Genomic DNA, 20,404 nt, shown 5'->3' with positions numbered 1-20,404 from the left:
TTGCAGGTAAGTTATGACTCTAACAGATAGGCAGAAGCAAAGTAAATTGGAACAACAGCCAGTTCTAGGCTTGAGTATGAAAGTAGCAGTCTGCACAACTGGCCTTCTAGAAAGGCCTACTTCTAGAAGTCCTTCTGGAAAGGCCTACTTCTGTACTACCAGTTTCTGCTGGCATTGGTTGTGAATGGGCAAGAAGTTGTAATTTTTTCAGTGCTAAAGCTCTACACCAGTGGAACCTTCCAGGCCAATATATGGTCAAAACCATGTCCCTCAGTAACAGTGCACTGCGAGTACAGCTGTAATGTACTAGTCCAAGCCACAACCACACAAGGGGTGCACTGATGGTATGGTGCAGCGGATTTACAACGCCATCTTAATGTTTACATCACCTGAGCATGTGCTCTTAATTTCGGTGGGACTGCTTAAGTGATTAAAAGTACCCAGGATTGGGCCTTATTGTTATGCTGGTAACATTACCTTGAACTTCGCAAGCTGAACAGCCATTTACATCTTTAGTAGATTAGAAGTGTTGGCTTCATTTGAGTTTGTATTTCAAACAAATTTAATTTGGAGTATTTTGTGTCCCTTTTGTTTCTGGTATGCTAAAATCTAATCCACTTATTTTGGTACATGTCCCCTGCTTTAAGATGCTTTATGACTGCACACTTTTTGCAATACGTTTACAGTTTATCATATGTTGGCACTGAAGGAGATTAAATTCAAAATCCTGCAATATTGTGGCAGTTAAGTGATCATTATGAACTCTGGAGTGAGTTCAACCAGTGCTTGTCAACAGTTTGACAAATACAGTGTTTTTATTCTGCTGGTAAATTGTCTGTAAAGAAAATAAAGTTTTTATAAGTACATTTGCCATTCCCAGGTGTACTGGGATTGATTTATCTGGCTACAGGTTTATCCTGAACTGTTCACTGTTAATAAAAAATGTACTGGACAACATACCACATTTTGTATTCAAGGACAGTCCTGAGTGTAACAAACTTTGTTTACTCCATCATAGGGCAACCTGGCTCAAATTAATAAAACAAAATAAAATGTTTTACCAAACTGAATACAACCTGGTTTATAAGAACCTTCTAAGGGTACTGATAAATCCACATTAAAAACAATTTCTAATTTAACAGTTTGTTTAGAGGTCACTACTTCATGAAGCTTTGGTTTCATGTGTACTGTAACCAGCCTTTCTAAACACTGATTACCTTTTAAATGTGTGCATGAAGCTAAAGTAATATTTTCATGTCCATGAAATAAAAAATAATAATTTCAAATGAATTAAACATTCTCTATGTATGTACATATGTATTTAAGTGTAAGTGACTGTGAGCCAGTTCAGCTCAAACCTGCAACCTGCTGGTAACATGGCAGGCAAGGCTGTGTGCACACTGCACGGCCTTATCATCAACATACATGCCATTACATTCACGACCTTAGCAGTCCCCCAGGTAACTTGACAGATAAGGAGGAACATTTTATTAGGAGATGTTAAAAGTGCTTTGTTTCCACAGAATATTTAGGTAGTGACAGATAAAGCTCTGTCTGACAGTTCTCCCTTCTCTTTGTTTCATTAGACAATAACCAAGAAGATGCAGTGTAAAACACTGCCACACCAGAGCAATAGCACTGCACGCCCCCACCCTGTAAAAATGAAAGCAGTTACAGAAACATTTTATATGATGCCAAATGCAGTTTAAGAAATCCCCATCCTCTTTTCTTTATATGTGCTTCTTTCCTGCAGTCCTCTATTCCCCACCCTTCAGTCATGCTGATGCAACTGTGAACTGAACAAAACTGTACTGAAGTGCTTTGACTTGAAAGCCAAACCAAACCAACCAACCACCACCACCAGTAACAAAAAAACATAGCACAACCTTGCAACCAATCTGCTGGCACAACATGGAAGTGTGTGAACAATGCATGAATGTTAACTTATTTAAATGGACTTGCTGAAAATGTTTGTGTCTCCGTACCTGGTTATACAAAATGGACAGCACTGAAGAATTATAATGTTGTATTTTCTTTCCTGGCAGTTTTGCCCATTTCTAGTTGGCCAGGGTAACAATTTTCTGCTGTTTCTTAGGGACCACTGGACAACTTGGTATCTTTCTGTAACTCCTTGCTGTTTTTCAATCATGCAGCTCCAGTTCCAGGAAGGAATAAGTTTGTGGAGCTGAATTTCTTGACAGTCTGCAGAGCAACTATCTTTTCCTTTAGCAAAATGAGAGGAGTGGTAATTTCTTGCTATTACTATCTTCATCAGTCTTAGAGCGATAATGCTGGTAGTTAACCTAAATATAAAGACGTGTAAAATTTGGAGGTTAAATTACCCTGCAAATTTTCTTCAACAATTTCTGCATCAAGTCACAGGTATGTTTTTTTTCTTTCTTTTTTGAGAGCAGTGTACAGTGTTTTTCAGTTAGCTATGACAACTAAAAGATAAATACTGACTGAAAAAGACAAAAAAAATATTTTGATTTCTTCTTATATTAATTATGACTTTTTAAGAAAATTTAAGCTCTGTTGCAAACACATTTTGTTCAATGAATGAAAATGTTCTTTCACGCTTCTGAAATGTTTAAAATCCCTAGAGAGAAGATAATGTGTAAGCCTTATTTTTTAAATTACCACCTCCTCATCCTTAGAGAAACAGTACACAAAATGCTTACAGAGAATTTTAATGTAGACACTATTTCTCTATGAAAAATTATCCTTTTTTTCCCACCTGTTTTAGAAAAGTACTTGGGCCCAGATGTTACCAGGTGAAATTCAACAGAAGATGTCCTGCCAACGGAATGGCAACAAAGCTGAATTTATTTTACTGATCTGCTGGCACTCCAGCATAAATGGCTCAGTGTCATTAACTGAATTCTCCCTGCTCACCTGAAGTGGATTTAAACTCATTTTTTGTCTTGCAGGAAGAACCACACAAGAGCAATGTGATTAGTTCAGAAGCTGCTAGAATTGTTAAAGAAGGGTGCTTAAACTGAAGTGTGTAGCACGGAACAACAACTAGTTTCAGCAGGATTCTTGCTTTTTCCACCAAAGACCAAGAAGTAAACTTTACCATTCTATTTCTGTGTCACTGTCCTGGCATGCCTTTGTATAACAATCTCTTTCTGACCATTTTGCTAATGTGGTAATTCTTTGCTAATTCTTTTGGAGATGGGCTGAAGCCAAGGCCTGAGCTCAGATGCCTGAAGTGGTGTTTCTTTCTATCCAAACCCACAAGTAGAAGCATTTTCACCGAGCACCAACAGACAGACCTAAGCTTCAAAACCAGGCCAAATTTTTCTCTCCCCCAACAGACGAAGTATAATTCCCTATGGTATATTTTAATAGTGTTCTGCTCGTTAAACTGCTCTAGATCAGGAGAAGGTTGCTGCTTCAGGTTAGCTGCAGAACTCTTGCCAATGACCACAAAATCACAAAGGCTTAAGTAGCTAAGGATTTCATGCTCCTAACATCTCCTCAGAGGTACTGTCATCCTCAGTAATGTGCTGGTTCAAGACCACACTAAAACAAAACCTGCACTGACAGCAGTGCCTGGCTCTAGGCTCCACACTTTCCTTTGCTGTCTTCTGCAGGACTGGTAGTCTGGTGGCCTCCCACCAACACCATCTTTGGGCCACCTTGAATTTTTTTTTTTTTTTTTTTTTTTTTAAGTCTTCAAGCCTGGACAGACTCCTCCTCTGCCTGCATTACAAGTATGGAGAATGACCATTTCTCATCACTGGCTTGCACCCTCCAGACCTGGGGTGGCAACATGCCCAAAGCTCCAGCCGTCCCGCAGCTGGGCTCTCCTGCTGCCGTTGCAGCAAAGCACACTGAGCTGGGAGCCCTGGGGAGCAAGGTCAGCCTGGCTTGTCCACGGCCGGCAGGAAAGGATATGCCCTGCTGGACTTCTCCCTTCCCACGCTGACCAGAACCAGTTGCTCATCCCGCCGCCTTTCCTCTCCCTGTAGCCCTGGGGCAGTGCCAGCAGTAAGCTCTCCTGCCTCAAGTTCATCTGATTTAAACACAAGACCGTCATTTCCTTTCCTGGAGTCATTCTCCCTCTTCATTACACAATTGTCAATTCCTAGATTAACTTCTTTGACAACATCCTCATTCATTACACCGAACTGATTCATGCCCTGAACACCGCTCCTCTCAAGCCCAAAAGGAGTGCTGTTTCTCTGGAAAAACTACTGCAATGTTGTTATTCAGGACCGTAACACAATACGTATGCATAACAAGGCCGAATTGAAGGCACGGGAAGAAACCACACATCTGGCTTTCCCTAGCTTCCAAGGGCTTGTTTCTGCCACTTTTAAGTTCTTCTCATGTTGGTTTTCAGTACAACACTACATACACTCTTGTTAAGCGCTGACAGTGGGGTTAGAGCCATAATGGAAACAGATATGAAGAGAGTCTCTGTCTTGAGGAATCTCCTTCGAAGAAGAAAAAAAAGAGAAAAAAAAAGATATTCAAAGACAAAAAAAAAAGTGACCCCCTTTGGCCTCACAGAATATCATGATCTTCACCTCCCACTGCCAGCAACGTTAAACCTACAGACAGCTCAGCCACGCACTGCTACTAGGGAACACATGGGAATTTCTTCAGCGAGAAATAAAACGAAACTCCTGCTAAGTCCGTATAGTTACCAGTCTACAGCGTAGCAACATTTATAGCATCGATGAAAAATCCCCAGGATCTTGCAAACCTTCATTCATAAAAAGTCTTTTTTTCCTTTTTTTTTTGAGCAAGTGACTTGCACAAGGACTCAGTATGGAGGCTATGCCTTAACAATTACTTCATTAAGCTTCATCAGCCTAATCAATATCACTTCCATTTTTGTTCTGCTTTACAAGTACTGTCACATAATGCACAAGTCATCGCACGCCACGAGTTTTTTTTAAACAAGTCCCAGCTGCACTACATGCAAAGTACCAGCACTAAGAAAAGGCAGCACCACCTTCAGTTCTGCCCTCTCTTTTCCTTCAAGGCAGTCCTCTCCCTGCTATCCTCAGTATGTTCCCGTTTCTAAAAAGTACAATTTTAATATGCTGAGAATTTCAGGCACTCCAACAATTTGTAAACAAGTTTGAGCTGCTGAATATAAGGGTCACTCTATGCTAAATTAAAAAGAACTGAATAATCATTTATTTCAAACAAAGACACTTTTGTTCCCTGAAGTTGTTGCTATGCACATTGATGCAGGAATATAGCTTGACCACAGGAAACAAGAAAGTTTTGTAGTTTGCATTTTTTTTTCTTTTTGGCTTACAAACACAGTCCTGTTCACAGTGGTCACAAAGACATCACTTGATTTTTCACCAGTATCAGTAATGAAACAACCTTTTCTTGCTAACAGTTAGTGCTGCACAGTTAATACACAACTGTAACCCAACAGACCTGTCTTTATGGATTTTAGGGCCGGAAAGCCTGTTTTTTGCACAGTGTTTCAGGCACTGAATGGTACCAGTGATTGGCAGTGGCTGATAGCTTACGGTCAATCCAGCCATGTCTCTCCACAGCTGTTTCACATGGTGCAAGACAGCCCAGACCTGCTCATGCAGCTTCCCATGGCCTTTGGCTATCCATTTTGGACACACTGTGAGGTTCTCCATAGCATAAGGCAAGGATGAATCAGAAAACCACACTCCCCAGTGCAGATTTATGCCAAGAGTGATAAAACTGGAAGCACAGACCTTCCCAAACCCTGTAAACCATCAGGCTGCAACCACTGCACTCGTGCAGGTGTGAGCACAGGAAGGCAGTCAAAGGAGGTCACTGATCTCAGACCAGACCTGGGACAGCTGTGGGCATTTCAACAACAACAGGGGCTGCTCTCATTTGTGGTCATGCAGATTTAAGTACCCACTTATGGAAAATTATCTCATAAAACACATGCTAATAAATAAATAAATTATTGGAGCAGAGCCATGGATATTTCAAGTGACTTTGGGAGCAGAGGCAAAGAAAAATATTTCTTGCTTTTGAGTGGGTCTTCAATGAAAAACTCAAAGCCTGGGAACATTAGTCTTTGACCCCAACAAACTGCATCATCATTTACCTGGGCATCAGAGAAAATCAGCTATTGCTGCCCTTCTTCAGCTCCACCTGAACTACTCTCGGGTCTGCAGGCAGGGCAACAATAGGAACTTGAGGCTGGAGAGGCATGAAAACTTACTCAATCCCCTTTCCAAAGAAAGGCTGACTAAGCATCTGCTTTAAGACTGCGTGTGTTCACATAAGACTATGTGAAGGTATTGTCTTAGTCTCTGCTGGAGCATAAATGATACACATGATGTGAGGCACCAAGTGGCTTAGCAACTGAGGAATAGCAAGCAATGCAAATGATTTCATAAACCAGCAAGCACAAAAGGGGGTATCGTGCTGTGGCCAGAAGACTATCAATGACAGTTTGGAAAGAGCACTTTTCATCTGTCAGCTATAATTCTACTTGATTTTGTCATGCTGACTTATCATACTTTACAGACTTACTCTGAAAGCAACTTCATTCATCAGTTACCCTCATTTGGCAGGGGGAAACTACAATATTACTGCCTTTTATATGAAAGAAAATAGGTATCAGTTAAAAATTTGGATAGACTCTTTATCTTAAGGACTTCTAATAAAATGAGTCAGATGAGCCTCTCTGACATTTACAATGCTACCTTTCACTGAATGTTTGTATTTAGTCACATTGTGTATCAGGTGACATCCAAAATGCACCTGGTTCGTTCCCAACAATTCTGCAAAACCACCGAAACAGACAGACCAGAATGACCTTCAGTGGTTCGATGACAAAACAACATCCATTCACTTTAACCTGCAGCATGCTTCTAAACGTGTCCTTAACACGGTGTTAGCTGAGTATTCACACACAGGCTTGTTTAGGCTGCGGGATTAGTGTAAAATGAGAGAAAACACTGTTGCCTTAACATCATGCCATTACCCAGGAGGCTTTCCTTCCTTCCTTTTTTTTTTTTTCTCTGCAAAGAAAATCTGGCTGTCAAGTGTCAGTCTAAACTCAGATTAAAATGTTGATGAGATTTCAGTAACAGAACTGTCTTGTTCTTTTCCAAGCTTTGCCATAACTAGAAATAATCCCTCTCACAAAAAGAAAAAAAAAAAGGCCAATTTATAAGATAGGGAAGCTTGAATTAAAATCAATACTTCACAATTTTCTGTCCGCTACCCTAATGTATGGGGACTAAAATAAACTAGAAAGTCAAATTCTCAGGATGTAAAAAACCACCACCAACAGAGCTCTTGCTTGTCTGCTTTTTTTTTTTTTTTTTTTATTTCCTTGGCTCTTCAGTTTGGTTCTGCTCTGTTAAGCTAGGATGAAATCACACCAAACACTACACTAACACTTCTGTTAATTAACAACATGCTTCCCAACTGCACTTTTCATTCCCAGAAAAAGTGCTGCATTTTCACAAAGTATCACTTGTAGTAAGGCATTCAAACATGCTAATCGCAGCTTTGCCTCCCAGGGAGATGGATGGGCTTACTCTGCATTAGTTAAAGGCTTCAGACTTGATTTCCTGTTATTACCGTTATTTTAACTGTTTGAAAAAATTAGAATTTGTTTTATTTTTGCAAACTTGCACAAATTCAGCTCAAGAGCAGATAAAAAAGATATCCCAATATGCTTTCCAAAGATAAAAATAACCCGACTAGGTTTACAGTTATCTTACAGAAATGCAGATAGGAGTGGGCTGGGAAGAAATATCCTTCAGACACCTCTGTCTTTTTGCACATCACAGAAATGGAAGATAGGATACTCTGCATTGGCTATGATGGAAATGGGACAGAGAAACAATTACAGATGCTATTACAAATTGCAGCTTACGCTAATTGTTCAGTATAGCTTCCTACAAACAATGCATAGTCAATTTTTTACGATCCTCACTTGTACTGTCATTGAGTATTTCAGGCATTATTCCTCTTCTTTATTTTAATCCGGTTGCTGGGTAGTAATAACAAAGATCGAAAAGTTTAGACACAAGACAACAGGAACTAGGACTTCATTATTGCAAATTCTTGTTTACTGCAGACACTGACGTATGTGAATAAAGAATCTGGGTCAAAAAAGCACAACAGAGGATGCTACCTGTCTTTGTACTGAATAGCAGGCAGCTGGGAAATCAGCAAGTTCTAGCACAAAAACAGTAGGAATCTGCTTCAATGAGATGATTCATTTCTTTATAAAGGCATTTTAGATGTTCAGCCAAAGTGAGAAAAGTTGGTACTTCCTGTTGAATTAATGTTCCACTGTCTGGAAAACTTCCAATAGATCTAGGAATCTGTGGCAACTATTTCTATGCCCATGCAGCAGTGAGATTTGTCTTGCTATGCACCTTTGAATTCTAACCACAGCAGTACTGACTGTATTGCTAAATATATTAGCAAGCGTCTGGACCTGTGGGTCTGGGAGAAACCACTCATCAGAACAGTTGTCCAGTGCTAGATAGGGAAAGAGAGAGAAAAGATGCCTCAGAGAACACGTTATTTGGAAACTGCCTGGGAAGAGAAGCTCCAGGGATCCTGCTCTATTTTGAAAACAGCTGCTCTACAGATGACTTACGATAATTTGCCTGGAAGGTTCTAGGGTAATGTTATAAAATTGATGATGCAATTTTTGACCATGTGTAAGTGGTAGGATATTGTACAATATGGAAAAAAAAAAGACAAAAACCAGGCCACCGCATGAAGATAATGTCTAGAGTGCATCAGGAGTGAGTTAACAGCATACGGAGAAATGAATAGAATAGAAGCCAGAGAGCCCCAGACCAATTTACAATGAGTCATCGTTCTCCAAAATAACAAATCAACATAGACAACATACCCAGTCATCCTCTAAGCAATACAGCAGGTTGTGAACCAGATCTTGGAAAGAATATTTTATCCCTTGAAACTGAGCATTAGGATGAGTTTTTTTGTTTTTCAATGAAATAGGTGCAGCTTATATATATATATTTCAATAAACAAACACACTTAATTATATATTACTCGTTGAAAAGATGTAGCCCAACTTGAAAATAACTTTCATTGAGTTGAATGCTCTTCAATAATGCCCAATACATTATGCATTAGTAGTCTTCTTGTATTTGTACACACATTATTCAAAAAAAGCTAGCAGGAAAAAAAAAGAAAAGCCTCTCTCTGAAAATGCATGCATAAATTTAATCACATATACCAAACCTTTACTGCCTCAGTCTCACTAAATGTTGTTTTCAGTGAGACTAATAAAAGTCCAGTGCAAACTAATTCAGTTTATTTGTATTACTGCATAGGGAAGGGCAAGGAAGATTAGACTCCACACTCCAATGATAAAAATAGTTAGATAGATTTGCTCTAGGTGTTTTAAAAATAGGATCATATTTAAAAAAAAAAAAGAAATAATTATAAAAGGCTTCCTCCAAATCCATACTTTCTCCCAAAAGTTAAGTTCCTGAAAATTAAAAGCCCAGGACTCCTCTTCTGGAAACCACCAGGAGCTTTGTCATTAAAATAAATGGCAGTCACATCAATGGAAGCGGAAATGGTAGATAAATTAAATGTCTATGAGCACACCCTCATTTAAAAAAAAAACACAAGCATAAGATTAATTTGTTACAATATAGATGTTAGGTGTTACAGAGTCAATTAGTGAAATGAAAAGTTAGGGCAAATCCATCACTGCCAGTTAAGACGTATTAAAGATAATACTGTCTCTTTGATATTCTTACAAATTTAAAGGTATTTACCCTTAGGCTATTGCTATTCAGCTCTTGTATGCAAGATTAGCCAGCGTCTTAATGATACTTGATAACGTATACAGTTTAACAGGCTGTTTTCTTCCTTTAAAGCTGAACTGCCAAGCAAAAAGACCGTGTTTCTACTGCTGCTTTAGGATGCATCAAAGATCTGCAATTGCTTAAATATAGTCCGCTAACACATTTTGTCTTCAGCCCCTTCCTCAGGGGGTCATGGTGGGGCTTTGAGCAGTGCAGCATCTTGTTTATTAAGGCTTTATCCTTTGACAGGAAGTGTTCCTCCATCTCCAAAAAAGGGCAATTGGTTTTGGGGATTGCACAAAGCCTGGTTGCCTGTTGGCTTCCAACTTCACACATCCCAGAGGAGGGGAAGTGTAAGCCTAGGCTGCTCAGAGAGCAACCATTCTTCTGCACACGAAGGCGTGTATGCTGCAAAACTGGAGGAAGAAGGGAGGCCAGCAACCACCCTGCAAACCGAGGGCATGTCTGGTCCCATTGCCACAAAGGGGCTGCACCAATGAGAGCCAGCTCCAATGGAGCATGCTGCCAGTCCCATGTAAATAGGGACCCCAACCTGCTCTTTGGTTTGATATACATCTGAAAGTAATGGAAAATTTTGGGGGTGATTTGGTTCATTCGCTATCCTCAAGAATCCCACTGTTACTGCTTAACCTACAGGCAGACCGTTTCCCATGTATGACTAAATCACAAAGTAAAGAATAAGAACCTATGTTTTCCCTTAGGAAACCAGGTCCTTTCATCAGGACTAGCAATGATGCAGATGAAAACCGTACTGAGTGCTTAAAATTGCTTTCAAATTTCAAATCACAGGGTTCAGGGTCTATAAGACACCGCACAAAAGTTGTCAGCTTCTTGAGTGGTCGCTTTGCTCAGATACAGAAAACCTTCGGACCAAGTTCTTCCCCGGTACACTATCAGAAGGCTTTATATCAAGCGACATTTACACAAACTGCCAACCCTGACTTGGCTAGGTGAAAGGTAAGAGCAAGGGTGTCCTTTCTACCTATCTAAAGAAATGAGCAGTCGTACTTAGTGTGCATATAGCAGGCATTGCCTTTTGCAGACATTGCAGAAGGACTCTCCTAGGCATTAGCATTTTAGCAAACAAGTGAAAAAGACAGTTGTTAATCTGTCATGCCCTATCTGTTGTAAAAAGTGCACTGCTAATAAAATTGTATTGTTAAACAAAGGCATTTAACATGGGCAAGCATTAATAAAAATAAATTATCTAATTTTTAAACACTGTCCATGGTAAAAACAGAAGCTCGTTCATCTCTGTCAAGAAAAAGAATCCAAGACAGTACTCCCCATTCCCATTACAGGCATCACCTTGCTTACATGGAAGAAGACAACAGATGCTATGGAGGAAGAGATATTTTCTCTAAATGCCACCCTGCTGTCCTCTCTCCCATCCCTGCCCACCAGTTTTGCAGAGGGCAAGACACAGAAATCTGTTGATACATTGGGCATGGCTTCAGCCATCTCAATGAATGACTCGTCAGGTAAAAACAAAAGAACCGTAACATTTTGTTGTATACACTGAACCTCAAAGGTCTCGATCTTGAAATGTCACTGGCGAGAGATGTCCAAATAAATATGCTTCAGCAAGAGTTGTAACCTTTAATAAAAAAAATACAAGTACTTTCTGACGATACATATTTGTCTTCAGCACACATACAACGTATTCAAATAAAAAACAGACGCAAAACCACAGCTGGTCTTCAGTGACACTCAATTTACGTAACAAAACCAGAATTAAGGTTTATGGAACTTACAAAGTACTAAGATGTTTTTACCTTCAAACACTGAAATTAAAAAAACCTTCTGTTTCCATAGATGCTTCCTGATGCATTACCTTTTTAGTGCTAAGAGATATAATCAGAGACAGGCACTTACTGAAATGCAAATCCACTTCTACTTGCTCCTTCAAACTGCAAAATTCACCTCAGAGTAATTTCCCTTTTTGCAGAGGACCAGCAAGCTTTAAGTCCCTCTTGAACTAAGGCTTAAATAGGACTTAGGAGAGGTATAGTTATTGAGTCAACGAGCTGCCTAAATGCTTAATTTAGGTGTGAAACAGATCACACAGCACAGCACACAGGTCCACAAGCCTTGTGATCAATGGTGTCAAAGGCTGACAATACAACCAACAAAAAACAGTATAGGCACCTCCATATTCTGCATTCAAAGCTAGGAGTCAATCATTCACCATCTACACATGCACAAGTTCTCGTGTTACTGAACATAAAATTGCACTATATCAGGTCAGGTCAAATGGCTGGATTTCCTGATGGCTGAGTCCACAAGACTTTTTCTTGCTGTGCTGCAATGCCAGCTGCAAATTTGCAGTAATTAATTGATTCTAAAATCAGTACTCATATTAACACTGACAAATAATCCAAGCTAGCACTAACAGAGTGCTAGAGACCAGTCAGCTTTGTTTAGGTTTGGGACCAGTGATTCTATCTACTTTCTCCAGCAAAAAGGTCTTCAACCACATTGTCACTACATCAACACAAGCTCAAGTTTTCAAGAGCACCTGTTCCTCATGTGCTCTGCTACAACACTTGCTCTCAGACTGCTGAAGTCTGCCATCAGTCTCAGTGAGATGGAAGTCCAGAACACCAAACACATGAGCTCCAGAACAGGAAGCTCTACAGGAGCTACCTAGAAGAGCTTTCAGCAGGCTGTCATCCAGCTTTTTTCTCTCATATCTCTCTCCACTTTAAATATTTTTGATATAAACTCCGCATTACTAACATGTTGAAGAAAATGTGGTATCAGAAAGGGACAGGATGGTTAGCTGAGAGTCAGAGAAACTGGTGCAATTACCTACACTGCCACCGATATTCTGAGTGATCTTATCTTGGGTGACCACTGCTCAGCATCCCCTTTTGCAAGCCTAACAGAGCCTTTCCTCTTCAAGAGGCTGAGAAATCTCTTGGGGATGCATAGAAGGATTCCAAAGTCCCATCTTCTTAAGGTTTCCATGACGCATTTGGGCCTACTGCTGTTTTGTATAAAGAGCTGCATAAGTTGTGTGGCATGTGAAAAGGTAGCTTCCTTCATCCTTGGAGCATAAAAGGATAAACTGCAGCACCCAGTTTGCTTTCTGAAGTTATTCTGCACAAACTATTATGGAATAAGTTGAACCTAGGGTAGGGATGCATTTATCTGAAATAGAAATGGAGCGGGTGTTGTAACTAGGACCCTGCCGCCCTCCCGCTCCGACTCCAAAACCCTATTTATTGGGAGAGATAAAGAAAAAGGAAGAAACAGAGCAGCAGTCAAAGCTTAAAGTCTGGCTGTTTCCATGACAAGCTAGCATCCAAACATTCAAGGACTATACAAGCTGGAACTGCAGTTTAAACAGGTTGGCAGGTTCATGTAATAGGTAACCTTATCTTTCTATATTCTGTTGTGCATTGCAAATGGCAACTGAATTCTGCTTTCTAACTCTCTCTATCTAGATGACTTTTAATAAGCAAAAGGGGAGAAACAAATGCTTAGAAAACTTCTGAATGTTTACTGAGGCAAAATATGTTAGCAGAAGGGGACAGAAATGCATGACCATTTTTTCATACATGAACTATGCTATTTTGTTGAGCATTGCAAGGGAAAAAAACACAAATAAGCAAGAAATCCCTTTTAACAAGGTAGTACATCTGTATAGTATATTTGCATTTTAAAGCTAAATAAGAACCATTTATAGCCATTTCTTTAGAGGAGTTGTGAGAATAAATAATTTTAAGGCTAGCTGACTCAAGAAAGTACTTGATATGACACCAACCTGGGAAGGAAAGAAACACAAAACTAAGGTATCAGTTACGGTATAGCCAGAGATGTCTTGTTAAGGGGTCAGAAATAACTGAACTGCTCAGAAACCTCTGAAGACCTCTCCATTATATCAGGCACTGCTATATGGATAAGGCCACCTTGCTGGGAGTAGCTGAGAAGTGGCTATATCAATACCAGTAATAAATAAAGAAAACCAGTAATAAATTCTTGTTTCTCTATTCCTACCAGGGAGGCAAAATTTCAAATCAATGATAAAACTTTGAGGTAGCTTATGTCCTTCCCTCCCACCCTGCCAGAGAAAGGTTGGGATTGGGTCTTAGATGGGTGGATGTTGGTTCATCCATTGGTACCATTATATTGGAAAACAAAAACAAACCTACATTTATAGTTAGGAAAGTCACTTCAGGAAGCTGTGAGAAGGTAAAACAAAAGGACAACATTGGGGAGCTCATTTTAGAGAATGCACAGCAGTATGCACAGCCACAGAAAAACAATACTCAAAAATATGACCTAGATAACAATATTTCCTAGTGACTAGAATTCATTAAAAACAGCAGATTAAGAATGTGCCACACAGGACTCTTTGAAGCCTGAGTGTCACATTCAGTTTAAATAACCCAACCCATCTTAGCTAAAAATAAAAGCAACTTTTTTTTCCTTACAAAAAAATAACAACAAAGAAAGCTGAGAGTTACACTAATGAGAAGAGGCTAATAAGTCAGTACAAGACAGAGCTCTGACTTTGTAGGGCTCTGCATGAGTGAATGCTTTCTTCGGCTTTGAGAGAGGCTGATAAGCTCACAGACCTGAATGTTGGCTTCAAAGGGACTCCAAATGTAAAAGTAAGACTCAGCAGAAAGTCTCCAAGTTTCCATGACATAAAACTAAAGTACTTTCACATAATTTTGGTGGAAAATCATCATGATTAAATTATGCCATGTCATGGCAGCAGTGTGTTATCAGAAGGGAGGAAATCTACCTCAAGCCTTTCCTACTTCTCACTGAGGGCTACAAACAATGAAAACCCTTCTCACCACAGGAAGGCTGAGAAAGGAAGAAAGGAGAAATCAAACCTTTCCATTCTTGAGCAAGCTTTTGAGTCCTGTCTTGAACAGAGCCCCAAGTCACCTCTTCGTTTCAAGAAACTACTTGCATGCTTCTATACTTAAACTTAAGCACGTGCTTCAGGACTATGCTAATGCCAAAGTACCTTTCTAAATTAAACTTATATTCACCTAATGAGTAGATATGTTTTACTTTAAGAACTTTACTGTCAGGGAAGCATGAATAAAGGGATAAGATGTATAGACTCATCCATCTTATTCCATAAAAGTAACACACAACATGTTATAAAATATTTTACAGTGTAAATTCAAGACTTCAGATGCCTTCAGAAGGCCATCTGACCATCTTTGTAACCAGAAGATACTTTTTTTCCCCTACTCCCAACCAACAAAAAAGAATATAAAACCTCTGGTTCAGAATTCCCTAAAAGAGAAGAATCAGAGAACTACAACAAACATAAACACACCTTCGTGCTTAGCATGGTCAACTGAGCTTGACACTTTCTTTAAAATGACTCAGTAACAGCTTTGAATTGTACAATCACTTTATATCTACTGACTTCATGCTTTGTGATTTGTCACAGTGGTACTTATTTTGTGCTTTGAAACAGTTACAGGAGCCAAACTAAGGTCTTGTCTTTTAGAATACACTAAAATAATGCAGTAATAGTAAATTGAATAGCACACTGCCAAATACTCCACCTTGCCTGCCTACCATTCCAAATCTCCGATTTGGGATTAACCTTGGCAGATAAAATTGCCTCATTTTGGATTTAATGCATTAGAACTATTTAATGCTTAATAAGGGAGTTTCTTCTTGCATGAATGAACCTGAGGTTTCAACTTTTGGTGTGTCAAACTCCAGAAGAGAGAACAGCTTGCCATTACTCTTTCTTTATTTATTTCATTTTACTTGAGCTCCTTCTTCTAAGCAACATTTCAGTATGACTTTGGATCTTAAGAATTAAATTCTAGGGGAAGTCAACAAGAACAGTAGGACACAGACAACCCCAATGTGCCATGACACTCAGAGGAAATGGATTTATTTTAGGTATGGATAATGTCACTTAAGCTCTGGAAGAGGAGCTCATTCTGCGGGGACACAAATCTGATCTCTACTACACTAGGGGCAAATCAGGAGCAATTTCAGGATATTCACTAGTTTACATCAGCGATAGAGGAGAATAACATCAGTAATTGTATAGAATGAACTTCAAAAAGTTGAACACAAACAGCCTGCAGGGTTTTTGTTTGCTATCTCACCTCCATGATTTTATACCAACTTACAGAACGACATTCAGAGAGGAAAGAAACTAAAACTCACCACCGCTGTTTAACATCTTTGTAGGTGGGATCAAGTGAGATCTAGTGCACCCTCAGCGATTTTGCTGATGACACCAAGATGTGTGGTGTGGTCGACATGCTGGAGGGAAGGGATGCCATCCAGAGGGACCTGGACAGGCTTGAGAGGTGGGCCTATGCAAACCTCATGAGGTTCAGCAAGGCCAACTGCAAGGTCCTGCATCTGGGCTGGGGCAGTCCCAAGCACAAATACAGGCTGGGCGACAAGTGGATAGAGAGTAGCTCTGCAGTGAAGGACTTGGCAGTACTGGGGGATGAGAAGCTCGACATGAGCCAGCAATGTGCACTTGCTGCCCAGAAAGCCAACCGTATCCTGGGGTGCATCCAAAGCAGCATGGCCAGCAGGCTGAAGCTGGTCATTCTCCCCCTCTGCTCTGCTCTCCTGAGACCCTACCTGGAGAACTGCGTTCAGCTCTGGGGCCTCCAGCACAAGAAGGACATGGGCCTGTTAGAGCGTACAAAGGAGGGCCACAAAGATGATTGGAGGACTGGAGCATCTCCTATGAAGAAAGGCTGATGAAGTGGAGGTTAGTTAGCCTAGAGAAGAGAAGGATCCAAGGAGATATTGTAACAGCTTTCCAATATTTAAAGGGGGCCTACAGGAAAGATGAGGAGAGGTTATTAAGGAGTATAGTGACAGGACAAGGGGTAATGGTTTTAAACTTAAAAGAGGGTAGGTTTAGATTAGACACTACAAAGAAATTCTTCACTGTGATGGCACTGAGGCACTGGACAGGTTGCCCAGAGAAGCTGTGGATGCCCCATCCCTGGAGGTGTTCAAGGCCAGGCTGGATGGGGCTTCGGGCAACCCCAAAATCTAGTGGGAGGTGTCTCTGCCTATGGCAGGGCGGTTGGAACAGGATGGTCTTTAAGGTCCCTTCCAAGCCAAACCATTCTATGGTAGGAGTTTCACAGTTTCCACAAGAACACTTACATTGTTGTGAGATAACATTTTAAACCTCAGCTAAGGTAAGACTAATTCATAAAATTAGTAGTTAATGTGTCAAAATGCAGGTTACTCACCTAACGAGGTGTTCCCTCAGACTAATGTCATAAACTATCACTTCAGTTCCTACTTCAGAGGCATTGGAAGAGGATGGAGCTTAAGTAATTGTCTGAAATACAAGTTTGGTGACTGTATAATCCAGCCAAATCCACAAGTATAAATCAAAAGTATCTAAAGTGTCTGACAGTTGTACCGTTTTTCAAAGTCTTAATATGTCTCAAAAAAGTTGATGTATGTAGAGTTTACAATCAGAAATAGCTTGTTAAAAAAAAATTATTTGTAGACAGATACGAGTAAATGGCTCTCAAATGATTTTTAAAAAGCCCTTTTGCATTTCCCAAAGCTATGAATTTTAAGACCCACATCTCTGGGTTTGAAAGCCCAGAAGTAGCTGTTAAACAAGGCAGAGCAGCAAATGGAGAGCCAGTAAATGATGGACACATTTGTCACACAATTCTGAGAGTCATCAATCACACGATGATCTCCACATTTGTGTATATAAAAACTTATACATCTATAACCATACAGTGACTATAGGTAACAATAATAAAATTGTACCAGGTGTATATTAAATTACTGGAATTTCCAGTTTATAAACATTTCCATTTCTTCCAGAAAAAGTATCTCCTCCTTTTAAGCTTCAAATTTAAATGTAAGATACCAAAATTTACATTAATCAAAACATAAGAAAGCACCTGTTTCACTGGAGATTTTTAATAAAAATATTATTCTCTGCTTTGCTTGTGGTTGTGCTCCTCAGACCTATTACTGCGATTCTCTTGCAGTTCAGTTAAATGTCAATGCTCCAATTACTTTAATAGTCAAACTGTGCACTATTTTCACCACACAGTCATTCAGGCTTGTCATGTTTGACAAATCCAGTAATTGAGATGAACTCTTGGAGAATACTGACATGCAACCAGTCATTTCCTACTGCAGAATGTTGACCTCTGCAGCAGACGCCACAGAGGATTTATTCAGCAGCTTGAAAAAACAAACAAGCTTGTTACGTTTAAGATTATCATTTTACACATCTCCACTCATTTCCTTGTTTACTCACTTTATTTTTCACTTTATTTTTCTGCTGCAGTGGGAATTAAAACATTAGGAACACCTTGAATAAGTGCAGAGAAAGGACTAGAGGAAATATTCTGAAAGACCATCATAAAAGTTTGCCTAGCAGGTTATGAGAGGCCGACTGTAATGTCAAACAGCTTCACAACCCCCTCAAGCCTCCCCTGCCCCCAAGCAGCTGCACACCTCCAGCTTCAGCTCATTAAGAACTGAAGGTATTATACAAATTACATAAAGTATTTACTGAACAGTGCTGCTTCCAATCAGTCCCTAGAACATGTTTTAACCCTTGCTGGCGTGTGTTTCTTATTACCATTCCTCCACCATGCTGTCCACCAATACACAGGCAACACACTGAAACCTTAGGGTTACCCCCCAGAGACCTGCAGAACCCACCAAGAACACATGCTCGTTGGGTTAGTAGGTCTTTGAGTGATGCCTTTGGGACAACCATCAGTATTTAACAGGCGTGGATATCTACAAGCCCATCACATTTGTATTGGAGGAAAAGGAACACCTAACACACACACACACACACACACAAAACAACAGATTTTGCAATGCTAGCTCATCACAAAGAGAAAATGCAATGGAGTTTTGTGATGAGGATGTAACCTAATTCAAATACAATTCTGAAATTCCCTTGTGATTTACATTAACTGGGGATCTGATGCTACTTTTGTTATGGCCAGGAAAGCTACTATGGACTTTTCTCCCAGGATTTAGTCCTTCTCTGGATGAAGTGCTGACATTTCATATAAAGAATAATGAAAAAAAGTGACTTGCGATTGAAAGTGAATGGTGGATAAAAATATGAAGAAGAAATAATCCACACAGACAACAGTAACTTCTAAGTGACCTTTGCAGTTGCCAAAGTTAAGTATCTCTTTGCATGCTTCTGACTGCCTTTATCAAAGACAGAGGCTGGTCCAGGGCACATGTTACAAACCTGGACTATAACAGACCTGGTTTCACATCCCCTCTGCCAAAGACTTTTTACTTGATCTCAGGCAGGTGAATTCATTTATCTATTTTACAAGCTGATTGATCAGTCCTCACTGGAGTCTTTGAAAGAAACACGTGTTAACTACTGAAGGTCACTCAGATTCTGCAGGAGATAAAGACCTCTGAAGTACCACTGATGGCTTGTCCGTATAATTTTTTTTTAATACATACTAATTCACAACAAGGTGTATGGCAGCTAACAAGGCTGAAAGGGCAACGGGAATCACCTGAGTTAGCAGAATTAAGAGCAAAAGACATTTGTATAAAATGAAGAGCTAGTACTTACGTGTGCAAAAATGCATTTCCAGGAAAACAAGAGTTCAAATACCCACTAGAAAGGGGAAGAGAGTAACTAAACAGCTGCACTCTGATGAAATTACTATGTCTATATTCAATTAGGCAGGCATTACCCACCTGTGAGATAGAGGTCAGAAACTTACGAGATCACTTAACGCAGCTGGTAATGCAAGAAGTCTAAGAGCTAATGGGTGAGAACAACACCCTCTCTCATTGCTGAGGGTCACTTAACCTTTACCAATGGGAAAGGCAGTAACTGTCCCTCCAGCTGAAGGCTCCAGATTCCCCTTTTTCCATGGAGTTCTTAATGAAAGATGGTAGTTACTCATACATCATGCATTCAAACAAAAATTAGCCTGTGGTACAGCGTGCAACTGACTGAAGCAATTCACTGCATTTGCCTTGGGGAGGCTGACTCACAGAGGAATAGAGGGCTGACTCTAATCACAATCTTTTTCACGGTCTCGCAGTCCGTAACATCTCCATAGGTCATGTGCACTGTGTCTGTCATTACCATATAATGCATTTGCGGAGATCATAAGTGAACTTTCCACCTTTTCACATGACACAAACCCAGTAGCATCTTGTGACGAGGAAGAACCAGGAAGGAGAAGTCAGCTGGGAAACTAGGCTGTCTCCTGAGGTACTGCAACCCGGAGAGCAGTGTTCCTGAAGGCAGCACTTTTCTCTCCTACCATCTGTATGTGGCTGCAGGTACTGAAAGAGTTTTGTAAATGTTCAAGTACTACGAAGTCCTAAACCACAGAGCACCTGTGCACAGCGCAGAGAGGAGAGCCCCTCAGGTTCAGTTATGCCCACCCACGGCTAACATGAGTTAGGAGACTGCTAAAGCTAAATCCTTTTGCATTAGGATTGCTGCCCCTCTGAGGCAGAGAGATCCTTTTGCATTAGGATTGCTGCCCCTCTGAGGCAGAGAGGCAAAGCCTGAAGACTGCACACTTGTAATGCAGCAGTCAGTGCTCTGCCCTCCTCCCCACCTTACAGCAGCTGCA

The 20,404-nt window shown here is 40.2% G+C and overlaps 1 protein-coding gene across 28 annotated transcripts in view; it reads right to left on the bottom strand.

Annotated features, from left to right (window-relative positions):
• Positions 1-20,404, bottom strand: part of LOC118249967 (poly(rC)-binding protein 3-like) — a 514,794-nt gene that overhangs the window by 86,054 nt on the left and 408,336 nt on the right. Inside the window, exon 7 of one of the 28 annotated variants that reach the window (XM_050708836.1) lies at positions 17,033-17,124. The exons of the other annotated variants lie outside the window; for them this stretch is intronic. The gene's annotated coding sequence lies outside the window, so the exon portion shown is untranslated. The remainder of the gene's footprint in view (positions 1-17,032; positions 17,125-20,404) is intronic. 28 annotated transcript variants of the gene reach the window in all.

The sequence above is a fragment of the Cygnus atratus genome, chromosome 2 (genome assembly GCF_013377495.2).
Source record: "Cygnus atratus isolate AKBS03 ecotype Queensland, Australia chromosome 2, CAtr_DNAZoo_HiC_assembly, whole genome shotgun sequence".
Classification (NCBI taxonomy): Eukaryota; Metazoa; Chordata; class Aves; order Anseriformes; family Anatidae; genus Cygnus; species Cygnus atratus.
Note: the sequence above shows the minus strand (reverse complement) of the source record. Positions and strands in the feature narration are given on the sequence as shown.